The sequence below is a fragment of the Tursiops truncatus genome, chromosome 1 (genome assembly GCF_011762595.2).
Source record: "Tursiops truncatus isolate mTurTru1 chromosome 1, mTurTru1.mat.Y, whole genome shotgun sequence".
NCBI lineage: Eukaryota > Metazoa > Chordata > Mammalia > Artiodactyla > Delphinidae > Tursiops > Tursiops truncatus.
Genome location: NC_047034.1, coordinates 32,434,042 through 32,451,216, shown reverse-complemented (window position 1 = coordinate 32,451,216; position 17,175 = coordinate 32,434,042). Strand labels below are relative to the sequence as shown.

Here is a 17,175-nt window from a genome sequence, read left to right as displayed (position 1 = left end):
AGAGTAACTGAGGCAGAAGAACAGATAAGTGCCCTGGAAGACAGAATGGTGGAATTCACTGCTGTGGAACAGAATAAAGAAAAAAGAATTAAAAAAATGAAGACAGCCTAAGAGACCTCTGGGACAACATTAAATGCACCAACATTTGCATTATAGGAGTCCCAGAAGGAGAAGGAGAGAGAAAGGACCTGAGAAAATATTTGAAGATATTATAGTCAAAAACTTCCCTAACATGGGGGAGGAAATAGTCACCCAAGTCCAGGAAGCTCAGAGAGTCCCAGGGAGGATAAACCCAAGGGGAAACATGCCAAGACACATAGTGGTCAAATTGACAAAAATAAAAGACAAAGAAAAATTGTTGAAAGCAACAAGGGAAAAACAACAAATAACATACAAGGGAACTCCCATAAGGTTAACAGCTGATTTCTCAGCAGAAACTCTACAAGCCAAAAGGGAGTGGCATGATATACTTAAGGTGATGAAAGGGAAGAACCTACAACCACGATTACTCTACCCGGCAAGGATCTCATTCAGATTCGATGGAGAAATCAAAAGCTTTACAGACAAGCAAAATCTAAGAGAATTCACCACCACCAAACCAGCTCTACAACAAATGCTAAAGGAACTTCTCTAAGTGGGAAACACAAGAGAAGAAAAAGAACTGCAAAAACAAACCCATAACAATTAAGAAAATGGTAATAGGAACATACATATCAATAATTACCTTAAACATGAATGGATTAAATGTTCCAACCAAAAGACACAGGCTCGCTGAATGGATACAAAAACAAGACCCATATATATGCTGTCTACAAGAGACCCACTTCAGACATAGGGACACATATAGACTGAAAGTGAGGGGATGGAAAAAGATATTCCATGTAAATTGAAATCAAAAGAAAGCTGGAGTAACAATACTCATATCAAATAAAATAGACTTTAAAATAAAGATTGTTACAAGAGACAAAGAAGGACACTACATAGTGATCAAGAGATCAATCCAAGAAGAAGATATAACAATTATAAATATATATGCACCCAACACAGGAGCACCTCAATACAGAAGGCAACTGCTAACAGCTATAAAAGAAGAAATCAACAGTAACACAATAATAGAGTGGGACTTTAACACCTCACTAACACCAATGGACAGATCATCCAGACAGAAAATTAATAAGGAAACACAAGCTTTAAATGACACAGTAGACCAGAGAGATTTAATTGATATTTATAGGACATTCCATCCCCAAACAGCAGATTACACTTTCTTCTCAAGTGCACATGGAACATTCTCCAGGATAGATCACATTTTGGGTCACAAATCAAGCCTCGGTAAATTTAAGAAAATTGAAATCATATCAAGCATCCTGTCTGACCACAATGCTATGAGATTAGATATCAATCACAGGGAAAAAATCGTAAAAAACACAAACACATGGAGGCTAAACAGTACGTTACTAAATAACCAAGAGATCACTGAAAAAATCAAAGAGGAAATAAAAAAATACCTAGAGATAAATTACAATGAAAACACGACGACCCAAAACCTGTGGGATGCAGCAAAAGCAGTTCTAAGAGGGAAGTTTATAGCAATACAATCCTACCTCAAGAAACAAGAAAAATCTCAAATAAACAATCTAACCTTACACCTAAAGGAAATAGAGAAAGAAAAACAAACTAAACCTAAAGTTAGTAGAAGAAAAGAAATCATACAGATCAGAGCAGAAATAAATGAAATAGAAACAAAGAAAACAATAGCAAAGATCAATAAAACTAAAAGCTGGTTCTTTGAGAAGATAAACAAAATTGATAAACCTTTAGCTAGACTCATCAAGAAAAAGAGGGAGAGGACTCAAATCAATAAAATTAGAAATGAAAAAGGAGACATTACAACGGACACCGCAGAAATACAAAGCATCCTAAGAGACTACTACAAGCAACTCTATGCCAATAAAATGGACAACCTGGAAGAAATGGACAAATGCCTAGAAAGGTATAACCTTCCAAGACTGAACCAGGAAGAAATAGAAAATATGAGCAGACCGATCACAAGTAATGAAATTGAAACTATGATTAAAAATCTTCTAACAAACAAAAGTCCAGGACCAGATGGATTCACAGGTGAATTCTATCAAACATTTAGAGAAGAGCTAACACGCATCCTTCTCAAACTCTTCCAAAAAATTGCAGAGGAAGGAACACTCCCAAACTCATTCTATGAAGCCACCACCATCACCCTGATACCAAAACCAGACAAAGATACTACAAAAAAAAGAAAATTACAAATCACTGATGAATATAGTTGCAAAAATCCTCAACAAAATACTAGCAAACAAAATCCAACAGCACATTAAAAGGATCATACACCAGGATCAAATGGGATTTATCCAAGGGATGCAAGGATTCTTCAATATACACAAACCAGTCAATGTGATACACCATATTAACAAACTGAAGATAAAAAACCATATGATCATCTCAATAGATACAGAAAAAGCTTTTGACAAAATTCAACACCCATTTATGATAAAAACTCTCCAGAATGTGGGCATAGAGGGAACCTATCTCAACATAATAAAGGCCATATACGACAAACCCACAGCAAACATCATTCTCAGTGGTGAAAAACGGAAAGCATTTCCTCTAAGATCAGGAACAAGACAAGGATGTCCACTCTTGCCAGTATTATTCAAAAGAGTTTTGGAAGTCCTAGCCATGGCAATCAGAGAAGAAAAAGAAATAAAAGGAACGCAAATTGGAAAAGAAGCAGTAAAACTGTCACTGTTTGCAGATGACATGATACTATACATAGAGAATCTTAAAGATGCCACCAGAAAACTACTAGAGCTAAACAATGAATTTGGTAAAGTTGCAGGATACAAAATTAATGCAGAGAAATCTCTTGCATTCTTATACACTAACAATGAAAAATCAGAAAGAGAAATTAAGGAAACAATCCCATTCACCACTGCAACAAAAAGAATAAAATACCTAGGAATAAGCCTACCTAAGAAGGTAAAAGACCTGTACTCAGAAAACTCTAAGACACTGATGAAAGAAATCAAAGATGACACAAACAGATGGAGAGATATACCATGTTCTTGGATTGGAAGAATCAATATTGTGAAAATGACTATACTACCCAAAGCAATCTACAGATTCAATGCAATCCCTATCAAATAACCAGTGGCATTTTTTACAGAACTAGAACCAAAAATCTTAAAATTTGTATGGAGACACAAAAGACTCCGAATAGACAAAGCAGTCTTGAGGGAAAAAAATGGAGCTGGAGGAATCAGACTCCCTGACTTCAGACTATACTACAAAGCTACAGTAATCAAGACAATATGGTACTGGCACAAAAACAGAAATATAGATCAATGGAACAGGATAGAAAGCCCAGAGATAAACCCCCACACCTATGGTCAACTAATCTATGACAAAGGAGGCAAGGATATACAATGGAGAAAAGATCTTCTCTTCAATAAGTGGTGCTGGGAAAACTGGACAGCTACATGTAAAAGAATGAAATTAGAACACTCCCTAACACCATACACAAAAATAAACTCAAAATCGTTTCAAGACCTAAATGTAAGACCGGACACTATAAAACTCTCAGAGGAAAACATAAGAAGAGCACTCTTTGACATAAATCACAGCAAGATTTTTTCTGATCCACCTCCTAGAGTAAAGGAAATAAAAACAAAAATAAACAAATTGGACCTAATGAAACTTAAAAGCTTTTGCAAAGCAAAGGAAACTACAAACAAGAAGAAAAGACAACCCAACCCTCAGAATGGGAGAAAATATTTACAAATGAATCAACAGACAAAGGATTACTCTCCAAAATATATGAACAGCTCAAGCAGTTCAATATTAAAAAATTTGTTTAACAAACAACCCAATAAAAAATGGGCAGAAGACCTAAATAGACATCTCTCCAAAGGAGACATACAGATGGCCAAGAAGCACATGAAAAGCTGCTCAGCATCAGTAATTATTAGAGAAATGCAAATCAAAACTACAATGAGGTATCACCTCACACCAGTTAAAATGGGCATCATCAGAAAATCTACAAACAACAAATGCTGGAGAGGGTGTGGAGAAAAGGGAACCCTCTTGCACTGTTAGTGGGAATGTAAATAGATACAGCCACTATGGAGAACAGTATGGAGTTTCCTTTAAAAACTAAAAGTAGGGGCTTCCCTGGTGGCGCAGTGGTTGAGGGTCTGCCTGCTGGTGCAGGGGACACGGGTTCGTGCCCTGGTCCGGGAGGATCCCACATTCCGTGGAGGGACTGGGCCTGTGAGCCATGGCCGCTGGGCCTGCGCGTCCGGAGCCTGTGCTCTGCGGCGGGGGAGGCCGCAACAGTGAGAGGCCCACGTACCACAAAATAAATAAATAAATATTTAAAAAAAACCTAAAAATAGTATTACCATATGACCCAGCAATCCCACTACTGGGCATATACCCAGAGAAAACCATAATTCAAATTCAATGTTTATTGCAGCACTATTTACAATAGCCAGGTCATGGAAGCAACCTAAATGCCCATTGACACATGAACAGGTTAAGAAGATGTGGTACATATATACAATGGGATATTACTCAGCCAAAAAAAAAGGAACGAAATTGGGTCATTTGTAGAGATGTGGATGGATTTGGAGACTGTCATACAGAGTGAAGTAAGTCAGAAAGAGAAAAACAAATATCGTATATTAACGCATATATGTGGAACCTAGAAAAATGGTATAGATGAACCGGTTGGCAGGGCAGAAATAGAGAAACAGATGTAGAGAACAAATGTATGGATGCCAAGGGAGGAAAGCGGCGGGGGTGGTGGTGGTGGTGTGATGAATTGGGAGATTGGGATTGATATATATACACTAATATGTATAAAATAGATAACTAATAGGAACCTGCTGTATAAAAAATAAATAAAATAAAATTCAAAAAAAAACTTTATTGCTAAAAAATGCTATCATCTGAGCCTTCAGCAAGTTGTAGTAGTAACATCAAAGATCACTGATCACAGATCACTATAACAAATATAATAATAATAGAAAAATATGAAATATTGTGAGAATTAGTAAAGTGTGACACAGAGACACAAAGTGAATAAATGCTGTTGGAAAAAATGGTGCTGGCAGACTTGCTTGACGTGGGGTTGCCACAAACTTTCAATTTGTAAAAAACTGCAATAAAGCAAAGCACAATAAAACAAGGTATGCCTGTACTTCTAAAAGCGAGTCCCTCAAAATTTGCCATTGTATTAGGTGTAGGACAGAAAATGGTATAATATTCGGAATGAAATCATTAACATCTAAAATAAATTTTATAGTCATATTTCTTTTTAAGTCTTTTAAGCTTACACCATTTTGAAGAAATCATTAACTATGCATTGCTAGCATGGTTCATGCAAGAAAGTCATCTTGGAATCCAACCAGCAAATCCAGAGGCCTGGCCTTACATCAAAAGATTGACCTATACACATACTTCTAGCTATTTTAAGTTGAAATGTTTAAAGTAAATATGTACTGTTTTTAATGATTTCTTGCTTTAACTGAGTTTTTGAGATAACCTACTTTCCACTAGTCCCAATCAATCCCACTGAATGAGAGGGCTTCCAGTGTTCAACCATTTTTCAAATGAGAAAACTGAGGTTCAGGAGGTAAGGTGACTTCACAAATCTCCAAAGCAAGTGGCAGAGCTAGAATCCACCTCCAGACTCCCAAACTCTCCACTGTTACTCCATGTGGTGGCTCTCCTTCCTCTTGGGAGCTCTGACACTGCTGAGCCAGACACAGGCCACCATCTCGTATCTGATGGAGAAACCAGTGTGGCTTTCAGAGGCTTATTACAAACAAACAATGAGTTGCAAATGTTCCCATGGAAGTTGATCATTTGGCAAATGCTTTCGTTTACGGAGGTATTTAACTGCATGAAAGATGGAGCCAAGCCGCACAGCCCTTGCTGCATGTGAGTCCTGCCCAGAGCCCTTAGCAGAGACTCCCCCTCAGTGCAGCTGGTGTCCCGTGCCTGCAGGGCTGCGGCTGCCAGACCTTGGGAGATGCTCTTGAGTCTCCGGCTCCCTCTCACTGACACAGAGCTTTCTTTACAGTTTACAAACAGATTTCTGACATGTTACTTTTTTTTTTTTGGTGCGGCTTGCAGGATATCAGTTCAGTTCCCGGACCAGGGATTGAACCCAGGGCCACAGCAGTGAAAGCCCAGAATCCTAACCACTAGGCCACAACGGAACTCTGCCTGACGTGTTATCTTGGTTGAGCCTCTCAACCATCTTTAAGGTCAGTGGGACAGGTTTTATCTCCTTTTACGGAAAATTGAGCTGAGAGAGGTTAAGTAATTTCCCTAAGTCCCATGGCTACTGTGTGTCAGGGATAGAGCTGAGATATAAACCCAGGTGTGTGCTTTCAGCTCCGTGTTCCTTCTGCCACACCACATGAACTTCTCCTGCTGCCCTGCCAAATCCCATCACCCCAAAGCCTGGCGCCTCTTTAGTGGAACAGCTCGGTGTCCCAGTGAGAGAACACCTTTGAAGGAGAGCAGCCTCAGTCTGAGTCAGGGCTCTGACTCTTATCAGCCTGAGCTGCAGTCTTCTCATCTTTTGCATGGGAAAGAATAATCATTCCAACTCACACCGGAGTGGTGAGGATTGTGCGTGCATTTGGTGAAAGCCACGATCACAGTGTCTGGCTCACAGTAGGGCTTCAGTGCCCCCCCATTGTCTGTACCTGAGTGTTGATGTCTGTGCTCTGCACCGGTGCCTTTCATTCCACCCTCACAATGGGCTATGTGTAGGGCCTTCCAGCCTGGCTGGGAATTTCCCAAGAGCAGGGACCATGTCCCTTTTATGAAAAATACTTGGAAGTGGCTCCTGCCCTTGACCAGAAGACCTGAATTTTAGTCTTTTGTCACTTTCTTCCTCTGATCCTCAATTTTCCCATTTGTAAACTGAAGGGGTTTGACTAGATGATCTCTAAGCTCCTTCTGAATGATGATATTCTATGGTTTTCCTCACCCAGACTGGACTCTGAAGACAGAGGAACTGTGGCCACTTTTGCCCTGGATACTTCCTACTCCTAGCCCAGTGCCTGGGAGAGGGCTCTGCACATTCACAAATGTTTAGGTGCACAGCATTGTGTGCCGAGTATGATGCTACCGTCTCTGGGGAGACACAAGGAAGAGAAAGCAGTCCTATCCCCCAGGACTCCTACCCACCAAGAGTCCACCTCTGGTCTCATTGAGGAGACAGCAACAGCACACATGAAAACACCAAGGGTACTTAGTTCAGGCCCTGGGCGTCTCTCCCTTGGAGGAATGCAAACAACCCCCTAACAGACTTCCTCACTTCTAGTATCTCCCCTTTGCTAATTCATCCCCATGCAGCTGCCAGATACACAAAGGCCAGCTCTGATCAGATCTCTTACTGGCTTTGAAGCCTTCAATGCTCCTTCTCTCTTTCTGGTGAAAATCTGAACTCATTAGCATGGCACCAAACCCTTTGCTGTCCAATCCCAGCCTGCCCCGAGGGCTCCAGTCATCATCACTGCTCATTGGCACCCAGACGCTGATCATTTGGAACTTCCTGCTCTCATTCCCGTTCCAGCCCCAGTCTTCCAGCATGCTTGAAAGCCTCTGCAACCCCCATGATTTGCTTGACCTGTTTAGGTACAATCCCATCACATTTCATTGACTTATTTCATCTCAACATTTCAGCCTGAAGTGCCCTTATCACCAGGAATTCCAGAATCTTCCTTTCCCCTCTCATTCCCTGCTATTCCACTGTACACAATTGCCTAGCAACCTGGGCGCTACTCAGTCCAAAGAGATTAGAGTGTGAGAAAAGTCAATGTATGAGAAAGATCAGAGTCATGCAAGATAAACCAGGATGGGTTGCCTGGAAACAGAGAACTTTCATCAGGATTTAGAATGTACGAGAACTTTGGCAGGTAGATGTGTTGGCAATGGGGAAGGGAGGACCCCTGAAGTATGGGATCAGTAGCTAAGGGGTGGAAAAAGGCAGCGCCTCAGGCTCAGAATGCAATGACTTCACTTGATAAATTCCAGTCTGGTAAGGCTTTCAGAAACTGGCTGAGCTCATTCAATGCTGATATCGTTCCAAATTGGTATAGTCCTTGAGAGTCATAAAATATGTTCATGTCTTTGACAAGTAATCCTGCCCATGAAAATTTATGCTTTAAGGAAATAATTCACTGGAACACCAAATGCTCTTTGAACAATAGTGTTCATAGAGACATTCTATATAGTAGAGAACATGTGGAAGAAATCAACAGTTCAACAATAGGAGCTGGTTAAATAAAATAGGAAATGTCTAGATAATGAAGTGTTAGGAAGATATTAAAACTGATAATTAAAGTTTGTACTATTCAATTCTGAATTAACAAGTCAGCAAATATGGATGGAGGGTGCTGTATCAGTTTGTTAGGGCTGCTGTAACAAAGTACCACGGAGTGGGTTGCTTAAACACCAGAAATTTATTTTCCCACAGTTCTGGAGGCTGGAAGTCTGAGATCAAGGTGCAGCAGGTTGGTTTCTTCTGAGGCCTCTCTCCTTGGCTTGTAGATGTGTCTTCTCCCTTTGTCTGCGCAGGGTCTTCCCTCTGTGTGTGTCTGCGTCCTAATTTCCTCTTATAAGGACACCAGTCCTATTGGATTAGGCCCTCCCGCCGCGGAGCACAGGCTGTGGACGCGCAGGCCCAGCGGCCATGGCTCACGGGCCCAGCCGCTCCGCAGCACGCGGGATCCCCCCAGACCGGGGCATGAACCCGCGTCCCCTGCATCGGCAGGCGGACTCTCAACCACTGCGCCACCAGGGAAGCCCATGACTTCTTTTTAACTTAATTAATTATCTCTTTAAATATCCTATCTCCATATACAGTCACATTCTGAGGTATAGTGAATTAAGACTTCAACATATGAATACTGGGGGGACATGATGGCCTTTTCTGCATCTGAGACTGCACCGTGGGTTTGGGGGACTGATATGAAAAAGACACAGTCACTGGTTACCAAACATCTATAGACAAGAAAAAGTCTGGCTTTGATGGAAGGATAGAACTCTGACAAGGTAAGAGGGTGGGGTGGGCAGGGAACAATTAGGGCAAAGGCCGGGAAGCAGAGCACAGATCGCATTTGACCTCTGTGAAGTTATTCTTGGGTGTTGTACACACAGGACTCAAAGGCTATAAGCACAAAGTGATTTTATTTTGTCTCCTACTTCCCTTTAAAATTTATTCAGCTGGGAAATTTCCTCCTCTGCTCCTGCACAAAAACTTACACAGTCTTATGACTTTCTGGTCACTCTTAGGTAATAAGACTTTTGGGTCACGTTAAGTTGTTATACTCTGTCCCAGTTCAGAAATTAATAATTTAAATAATCAAATTGATTAAATCAAAGCTTCCAACTTAAGCTACAGCCCCTCGTCTGGCTGGGCCACTTGCTGCAGATGGGCTATCTGGGGCAGGGAGCTGGGTGATGTTAACCTTTTCCCCCTATTCATCCTCCTTCTCTCTGCCTCTGTTTCTGGCCCCTTCTGGATTGGGGTTGAGGGAGGGAGAAGAAGATAGACTATTCCTATACGCATATTATCTCCATGACTAGAACAGGATCCTCTTGGCTGGGGAGGATTTTTGCCAGGTGTGGACTGGTCAGCCAACAGCAGGGAGAATAGGACCCAAGACCTCTCGGCTGCCAAAGGGGTGATGCAGCCCAGTTTGTGGTTTCTCAAATCTTAACTTCAATCAACTCCGATCATTAATGATCTTATGACTGCAGCTGGCTCTTTTGAGAACGTCTCAGGCCAAGAAGCAAAGTCAACTCCAACGGAAACTCAATGCAAATTGAGCTTCTGGGACCATATTTAACTTTACATTCTCCATGGAAGTGGTAGGAGAGATCAGAGGCAGTGAACCTCACGGAAGAGAAGCAAGGTCAGAGCTTGTCTGGGGTCTCACAGTGGAGAGGCGCTGTGTCCTGGATCTGCAGACCTCTGGCCCTAGAGGTGTTGCATTACTTTCTTGAATGAGACAGTGTGATGTTCAAAACATAGGCTTTGGGGCCACACAGCTGATTCTATCTCTATATTAATGAGCTCTGTGGCCTTGAATAAGTCACTTAGCTTCTCAGTTTTATCTAGTTTTCAGAGTTGTCATGAGGAGTACAACATATAAAATATACAAAAGCATCTACCCGGTACCTGATATATGAAAGGTCGTAAATTAATTTTATTTGTTTCCCCTCCCCTCATCAATGCTGAAATGCAGCATTTTCCTGAGTCAATGAAAGACTACAGTCATGAGATGTGGTTGGGCTGATTCCCCAGGATGTGGGACCTTGTTGAGAGCTTCCAGGACCCGAGGGTAACCCAGGGAACAACACGGGGAAGGATATAGTTAGTTAGAGCTGTCCAGGCAGCAAGGATACTGGGACAATCTGTTTCCCTTCCTGAATCTCGAGCTACTCCTAGTGCCCTGATCTCATCCAGCCCCAGGCCCAGAAGGCTCACTCTCTAGGCAAATGGATTCCTAATAGCCATTGGCCGAGGCCAGGGTTGTGGTCCTCATGGCCTCACTGGGAGAGGTCCACTTCCTGCCTTTCTTCATTGGCCAGCAGCCAAGTGGCCAGTTTCCCATCAGGCTGTGGCTGTTCCTCCTGTGGGCCCAGTTCAGTAGGGACACAGTCTCTACTCTTCCTGTGTCCATGAGCAAGGGCTTCTCTGGGGTATCACTCCTGGTTTCTCTCATTCCACCCGAGGAACAAGGGATCAACTTACTCGATTAATGATTTTGAGGAAGGAACTGAATATAAGTAGGGAGTCCTCCTGGATTCTGTCCTGAGATCTGCACTCTGAACTGTTCTGTCTACTCTGTGTGAGCTTAGAGAGCATGATCTGGATCTTCAGAACAGGCTTATTGCTGGGTGGGGAGTGGGGTGTGGTGGGGGGATGGAGAGTGGGTCAAAGTATAATTTTCAAAAACGTCAAAAAAACATTACTTCTATACAGATATGGAAGAATATATGCCAAAGCTCTGTTTAACTCATTAATAAGAAAATGTTAAAGCTGGGTCTTAAAAGCATTTGATGAAGAAATTTATATAGTTAGAAAAGGAATGCTGAAATAAGTTTATTAAATTAGATGCAAAATATCCTCCCATGCAATAAAATGATAGCCTTTGCAGTCATCTTCTCTATCAAAGAGATATTGCTTGGGTCTCTGTCAGACAAAAATCTACATATTAACATGTAATATTAATGAATGTTAACAAATCTGGGCACTAATACATAGTCAATAAAAGTCAAGCAAAGACTAATTGCTCCTGGAGAATTAAATAAATCTTGGTGGGGCTGTTAGACAGTGATCCAGTATAATATTGAGACAACAAGCAGTCATGTTTTTTCATTATTTCCAAGATTTTGATAATTCTGGGTAATTCTTTTTTTGTTTGTTTTGTTTATTTGTTTATTTTTGGCTGTGTTGGGTCTTCGTTGCTGCGCACGGGCTTTCTCTAGCTGCAGCCAGCCGGGGCTACTCTTCATTACGGTGCATGGGCTTCTCATTGCAGTGGTTTCTCTTGTTGCAGAGCACGGGCTCTAGGTGCGTGGACTTCAGTAGTTGGGACTCGTGGGCTCTAGAGCTCAAGCTCAGTAGTTGTGGCACATGGGCTTAGTTGCTCCGGGGCATGTGGGATCTTCCCAGACCAGGGCTTGAACCCGTGTCCCCTGCATTGGCAGGTGGATTCTTAACCACTGCACCACCAAGGAAGTCCTGGGTAATTCTTAATAAGGGATAAATTCAGTACTGGAGAGGGGATATTAGCAAGCACAGCACATCTGAATATTTTGTTAAAATATTTTTTTTTACTATCTCCATCTTTGTGATTACTGGGTCTATCTCTCCTTTGCTTTTTTTGTTTTTGTTTTTGAATATTTATTTATTTAGTCTGTGCCAGGTCTTAGTTGCGGCACTTGGGATATTTGTTGTGGCGTGCAGGATCTTTACTTGTGGCATGTGGGATCTAGTTCCCTGACCAGGGATCGAGCCACCAGGGAAGTCCCCTCTCCTTTGGTTTTGTTTTTGTTTTGTTTTTCCACTTGGGTAGAGAAAAGAGGGGTGTTATTTATTGAGCCTCCCAAACTCCAGTGGGCATCCTCTCCCTTTGGTGAATCCCATCTCTGCCGTAGGAGCTGCTCCAGGCTAACTCTGGTTGGATGATGGCCCAGCTCTCTTTGTTCCTTCCAACTGTCAGGCTAGGAGGCACCATCAATTCAACTCTCATACTGTGAAAGCACAGGAGGAAACAGACTTATTCATTTTTCTGCTATAATTTGCCAAGATGTCAGTTTAATAAACAAAATAAATATCTCTTGTCAGTGTTTTCTCCCATTATGAATATGTATGAGCTCTTAGAACTTTGGGAAGAGGCAGGCTTCTGAGGATAACTCCTGGATTTACAGCCCCCTAGACGAGAATTGCAGAGGGCCTGTGTGCCCTATTCTTTAACACCCCCACCCTTCCACCCTTATACTAGGCCTCTGAATATGTTTAGGAGGAAATGAGATTCGGTGAATAGCCATATCAATAAATACTCAGTGAATGCCTATTATCTGACAATCACAAAGATAGGACCAAGATGTATAGACTAAAATGACCAAAATGTATAGTCTCAGTCCTTCACAAGTCCATGGTCTTCTAGGAGAAAAATGTATAGACAAACAAATTACAAATGCAATGTGGTAAACATGGCAATGGAAGCGTGTGTGTGGTGTAGGCTTTTGCTAGGGTAGAGAAAAAATATAGAATGTGCAAGAAGACACACCTAGGTTCCAATTTCCGCTCCACCATTTAGTTGAATGTCTTGGACAACTTATTTATAAAATGAGGTCAGTGCCCTCCTTACTGGTTGTGTGAGTTTTGGAAATAATAGATTTAAATCGCTAAATGTAGTAAGTAGCACCTAGTTGGCACTCAATAAATTATAACTATTAATAAGGGGCATTTTAAAAATTCTTTCTTTCTGTCTTTCTTTCTTTCCTTCTTTCTTTTTTCCTTCCTACCTTCCTTCCTTGCTTTTTCTTTCTTCCTTTCTTCCTTCCCTCCTTGCTTTTTCTTTCTTCCTTTCTTTCTTCCTTCCTTTCTTTCTTTGTTTCTTTCTTTCTTTCTTCTTAGCTACAAAAAATAACTCATGATAGAATTGCCCTTTGTAATGTATAAGGCACTTTCATTTTTTTAAAAAGATCAATCTCAATTACTCTTTTAAAAGATTTTTCTTAATTTAATTTTTTAAGTTTTATTTTTACTTTAGGCTGTGTTCAGTCTTCATTGCTGCGCATAGGCTTTCTCTAGTTGTGGCAAGTGGGGGCTACCCTTCGTTGAAGTACACTAGCTTCTCTCATTCAGTGGCTTCTCTTGTTCCATATGTGATGGAGGGGCTCAGTGGCAGAAGACCACTGCGAGCTTTCAGAGAAGTTCTGAGAAAAGTCGAATAGTTGGACATTGGCTGGATCTGCTGCTGGACTAAGAGAGGAGGAAAGCTGGGGAAGATGGCCTAGAGATTGTCCAGCTCGAAGGCTCCCTGAGGCATGTGCAGAAACCCTCTCAGGCAGCAAGACTGGGAAAGTGCCGCATTGTGGGGAGTGGCCTGAGTCCTGGCCCCGGCACTGCCACTAATCTATGCTACTCATTCATACAACTTCTGGTGCCGCAATGTCTTCACTTGTAAAATGGGGACAAATAATTCCAGCCCTAACCATTTCATAGTATTCTGAACAAGGAACAAGAACCAACTGCAGTTAACAGATATAAAAGAACACTGGAAATTGTAACAAATTCTGAAGGACTAGGAGAGAATTTTATGTGTTTTTGTTTTTAATTAATTAATTAATTTTTAGAACACTAACCCACTAGTGTGGCAATATGTCATTTATTGTGGACTTGGAGCTCTCTGATCCTGGGTGCTCCAGGTGTATGTCCCCATCTAGACTGCATGGTGGCAGAGAAGACTAAAAATCATACTTTTCCATTTTTCTCCCACCCCGTCCCCCCCTCATTCCCCCATCCCCCACCTCCAGCGGCTCAGTAGGGCAGCTGTGCCACAGCATCTGCTGAGTGGCTGACTGGTTGATAGCTTGGAAGCATGTATGTGGTAATATCCAGTTTTTCTACGGATTCATAGTCACTGCCTCTTTTTTGGGGGGCCTGGAGCGGGGGTTGGGTACAGGTGAGCAGCCAGTTTCCATGACAGCGAAAGTTAGAACAGAATGGTACATGCTTCATTTGCAACAACATGGATTTAGCCTAGACTTTAGATAGATTCGGTTAGCTGGAAGGCCCAAGGAAAGAAAAGGGAGAGACTGTGTGAGGTTTTGAGAATTCTCTTCTACGATATTTTTTTTGATCCTTTTTTCTGAAGCATTTTACAGTAGATTACAGATATTATGATTTTTCATCCTTAGTTACTTCAGTTTGCATCTCTAAACATTTAGGGCATTTTTGATGATGAAGGTGGGGGGTGTGTGTGCAAGTACAGGCAGCTCATTTTGAGAGGATTTGGGCACCGCTCTACCCAGTCAGGAGAATGGACCATATATATTCTCCTCACATCACTCCTGGATTTCGGTGGCTGCCACCTCAAGCTCAGCCTGGGTTTCCCCAAGCTCTCAGGGACGGGAGGCACCTGGAGCTGGAGACGGGAGCAGACAGGGAAAGCTGACTCAAGGGAAAGTCCCCTGTTTCTCTGTCTCCCATCACAGCTTTTCCCTGAGGCACTAAGTATCCATCTCCAGTGACTCCATAATAATCTCTCACTGAGAAACCTGAACAAAATCGAGTGCCGAGTGTGGTACCCAAATTGCAAACCAATGAATTCTGAATTAAATATTGATTTCCCCCATTTTCTTTCAGGCAAGATTCTTTAGAGTAATTGCCTTGCTGGTTTTGTTTTTTTACCTTTAAATTATCATTCTGATCTTTAAACACTCTAGTGCTGAAAGACTAATAATCCTGTAAGGCAGAGCCCCATCCTCCCCACTCCCATCCCACCCTCCTCCCTCCCCCTCTGGTAACTTTCCTCTCCAAAATGGAATGTCAGGAAGTGGGAGATGTGGCTCATTACGAAGGACTGTGCACATCAGCCCACAAGGCTGTACTGGGCAAAGGGCAGCCGCCCCAACCCCCAGGGGCCCCTGGCATGGATGCCTAGTCCCAGAAGAAAGAGCAAGGCATCATCCCTGTAATGTTTAAGATGTAGTATATAAACTCTAAAATCCTTTAGGATAACTGCCAATATATATCAAAAACATAAATATGTTTAAACTATTTTTTCCCTGGTAATTCTCTATTTTGACAATCAAACCCAAGGCAATAATCCTAAATACACACGCACAAAAGCTTGTTGCAAGAGCAAGGCCAAATAAGAGATGCAAACTAAGCCTCAAGGGGGCTTAACTTCCGTGAGATCCCCCTAGACTGCTCTCTTCACACTCCTTCAGGAAGTCTTTCTTGATCTGCCCCTCCTAAATCTCAGGGTTCTCATCCTTAGATGTGGACCTGCCAGAGCTGGAGGAAAATACTTAGGAAGTCCTGAGCCTTAAAAAGATTATGGTGCTTTCTCAACTGCCCCGACATCCTGATATAGCAGAAAATGAAACATGAATTAAGGCAAGAAACTCCAAAGAGTTCTGACTTTCCCATAATGCTGACTAGAATGTCAAGCATAAAGTCACTCGAACTGTTTTTCCTGTGTCTGCTTTACTGGGTGTCCCGTAAGCGTTGGAGCACTGGGTACGGTGAGAGGGCCAGCTTGTTTCTGAGCAGAGGCTGGAATCCCTGCACCCTTGCCCGGTGGCCTGCGATCCTGGGGGCTTCCGCAGCCTCCCTGGAGAAGCTGTCAGTCCCAGGCTCTAGGCAACAGGGAGAGCTCCCCCACCTCCAGATCCACTTTCTCTCCCCGTGTGTGTCAGCAGCTTCCTGGGCCTCCAGCACTTCCGGTCAGCCACTGGCTCTGGCTGCAGAAAAAGAAAACAGCCAGGTCTCTATTCCTAGAGGACCAGTCTGGAGGCGAGGCTGTTCCAGGATGAGCATGTTAGCAGAGAAATTTAATTACTGCCCTCTCACCAGGCCGAAGGTTCTGTGTTTCCACAGTGCTTCCCTCTTGAGCACTCCAATGTTGGTTACAAGCAGGTCTGAGTGTCAAGGTGCAGGTGTGGAGAATGGGAAGATGGTGCCAGCCCAGGGGATTTCAAAGTTCCCCCAGGAGGAGAATCCAGCCTATGTGCTTCCTCCTGCCCTGTTTCATTCACCTTTGCTGGAAATTCCTCAGACTTCAGAATGGGCCAAATCTGGGTTTGCATGGCAGAGAATGCATTCATTCACTAAACTCTTATTGAGTACCAGGACTCAGGTAAAGGAATATGGAGATAAAATAACACAGCCTATGATCTTAGACACCTGGCTAGGGAGACAGACACATATGCAATTACAATATAGCGTGGTAAGTGCTGTGATAGGTTTATCCACTGACGCTTATAAGAGGGACACAAAACCCCATGTGGGGTCAGGTGGGGTGGAGGTACTGGGGGTCAGGGCTGATTCTGAGCTGATTCTTATCAATGGGTTAGACAAACAGAAAAGGTTGGAGGATGTGGATGGGTGTTCCAAGGTTCCAAGAAGAGGAAATGGCATGGAGTGAAAAAAGGGAGATTTTCGGGAGCTATGCGTTGTCTGGAATGGGGTGCCTGGCGCTGAGAGATGACGGGACATGCAGGTAGGCCTGGGGGGTGGGTCACACTGTAGGACCAGGCATCCAGGTTCTGTGATCTTAGGAAATCTATTAAATGGGACCAAGTGGGACCAGCTTTATGGGGATTTCGGAAGGTAATGAATAAATGAGCACTATTTAAAGCACTATACAGATTGCCAACAAACACATGAAAGGATGCTCAACATCACTAATCATTAGAGAAATGCAAATCAAATCTACAATGAGGTATCACCTCACACCAGTCAGAATGGCCATCATCAAAAAATCTATAAACAACAAATGCTGGAGAGGGTGTGGAGAAAAGGGAGCCCTCTTGCACTGTTGGTGGGAATGTAAATTGATAGAGCCACTATGGAGAACAGTATGGAGGTTC

The 17,175-nt window shown here is 42.6% G+C and overlaps 1 long non-coding RNA gene across 1 annotated transcript in view; it reads left to right on the top strand.

Annotated features, from left to right (window-relative positions):
* The window catches only part of LOC109547190 (uncharacterized), a 117,676-nt gene that overhangs the window by 73,719 nt on the left and 26,782 nt on the right, over positions 1–17,175 (top strand). The window contains exons 6-7 of the long non-coding RNA XR_012330596.1: positions 6,175–6,308; positions 7,047–8,570. This is a non-coding gene — a long non-coding RNA (uncharacterized lncRNA). The remainder of the gene's footprint in view (positions 1–6,174; positions 6,309–7,046; positions 8,571–17,175) is intronic.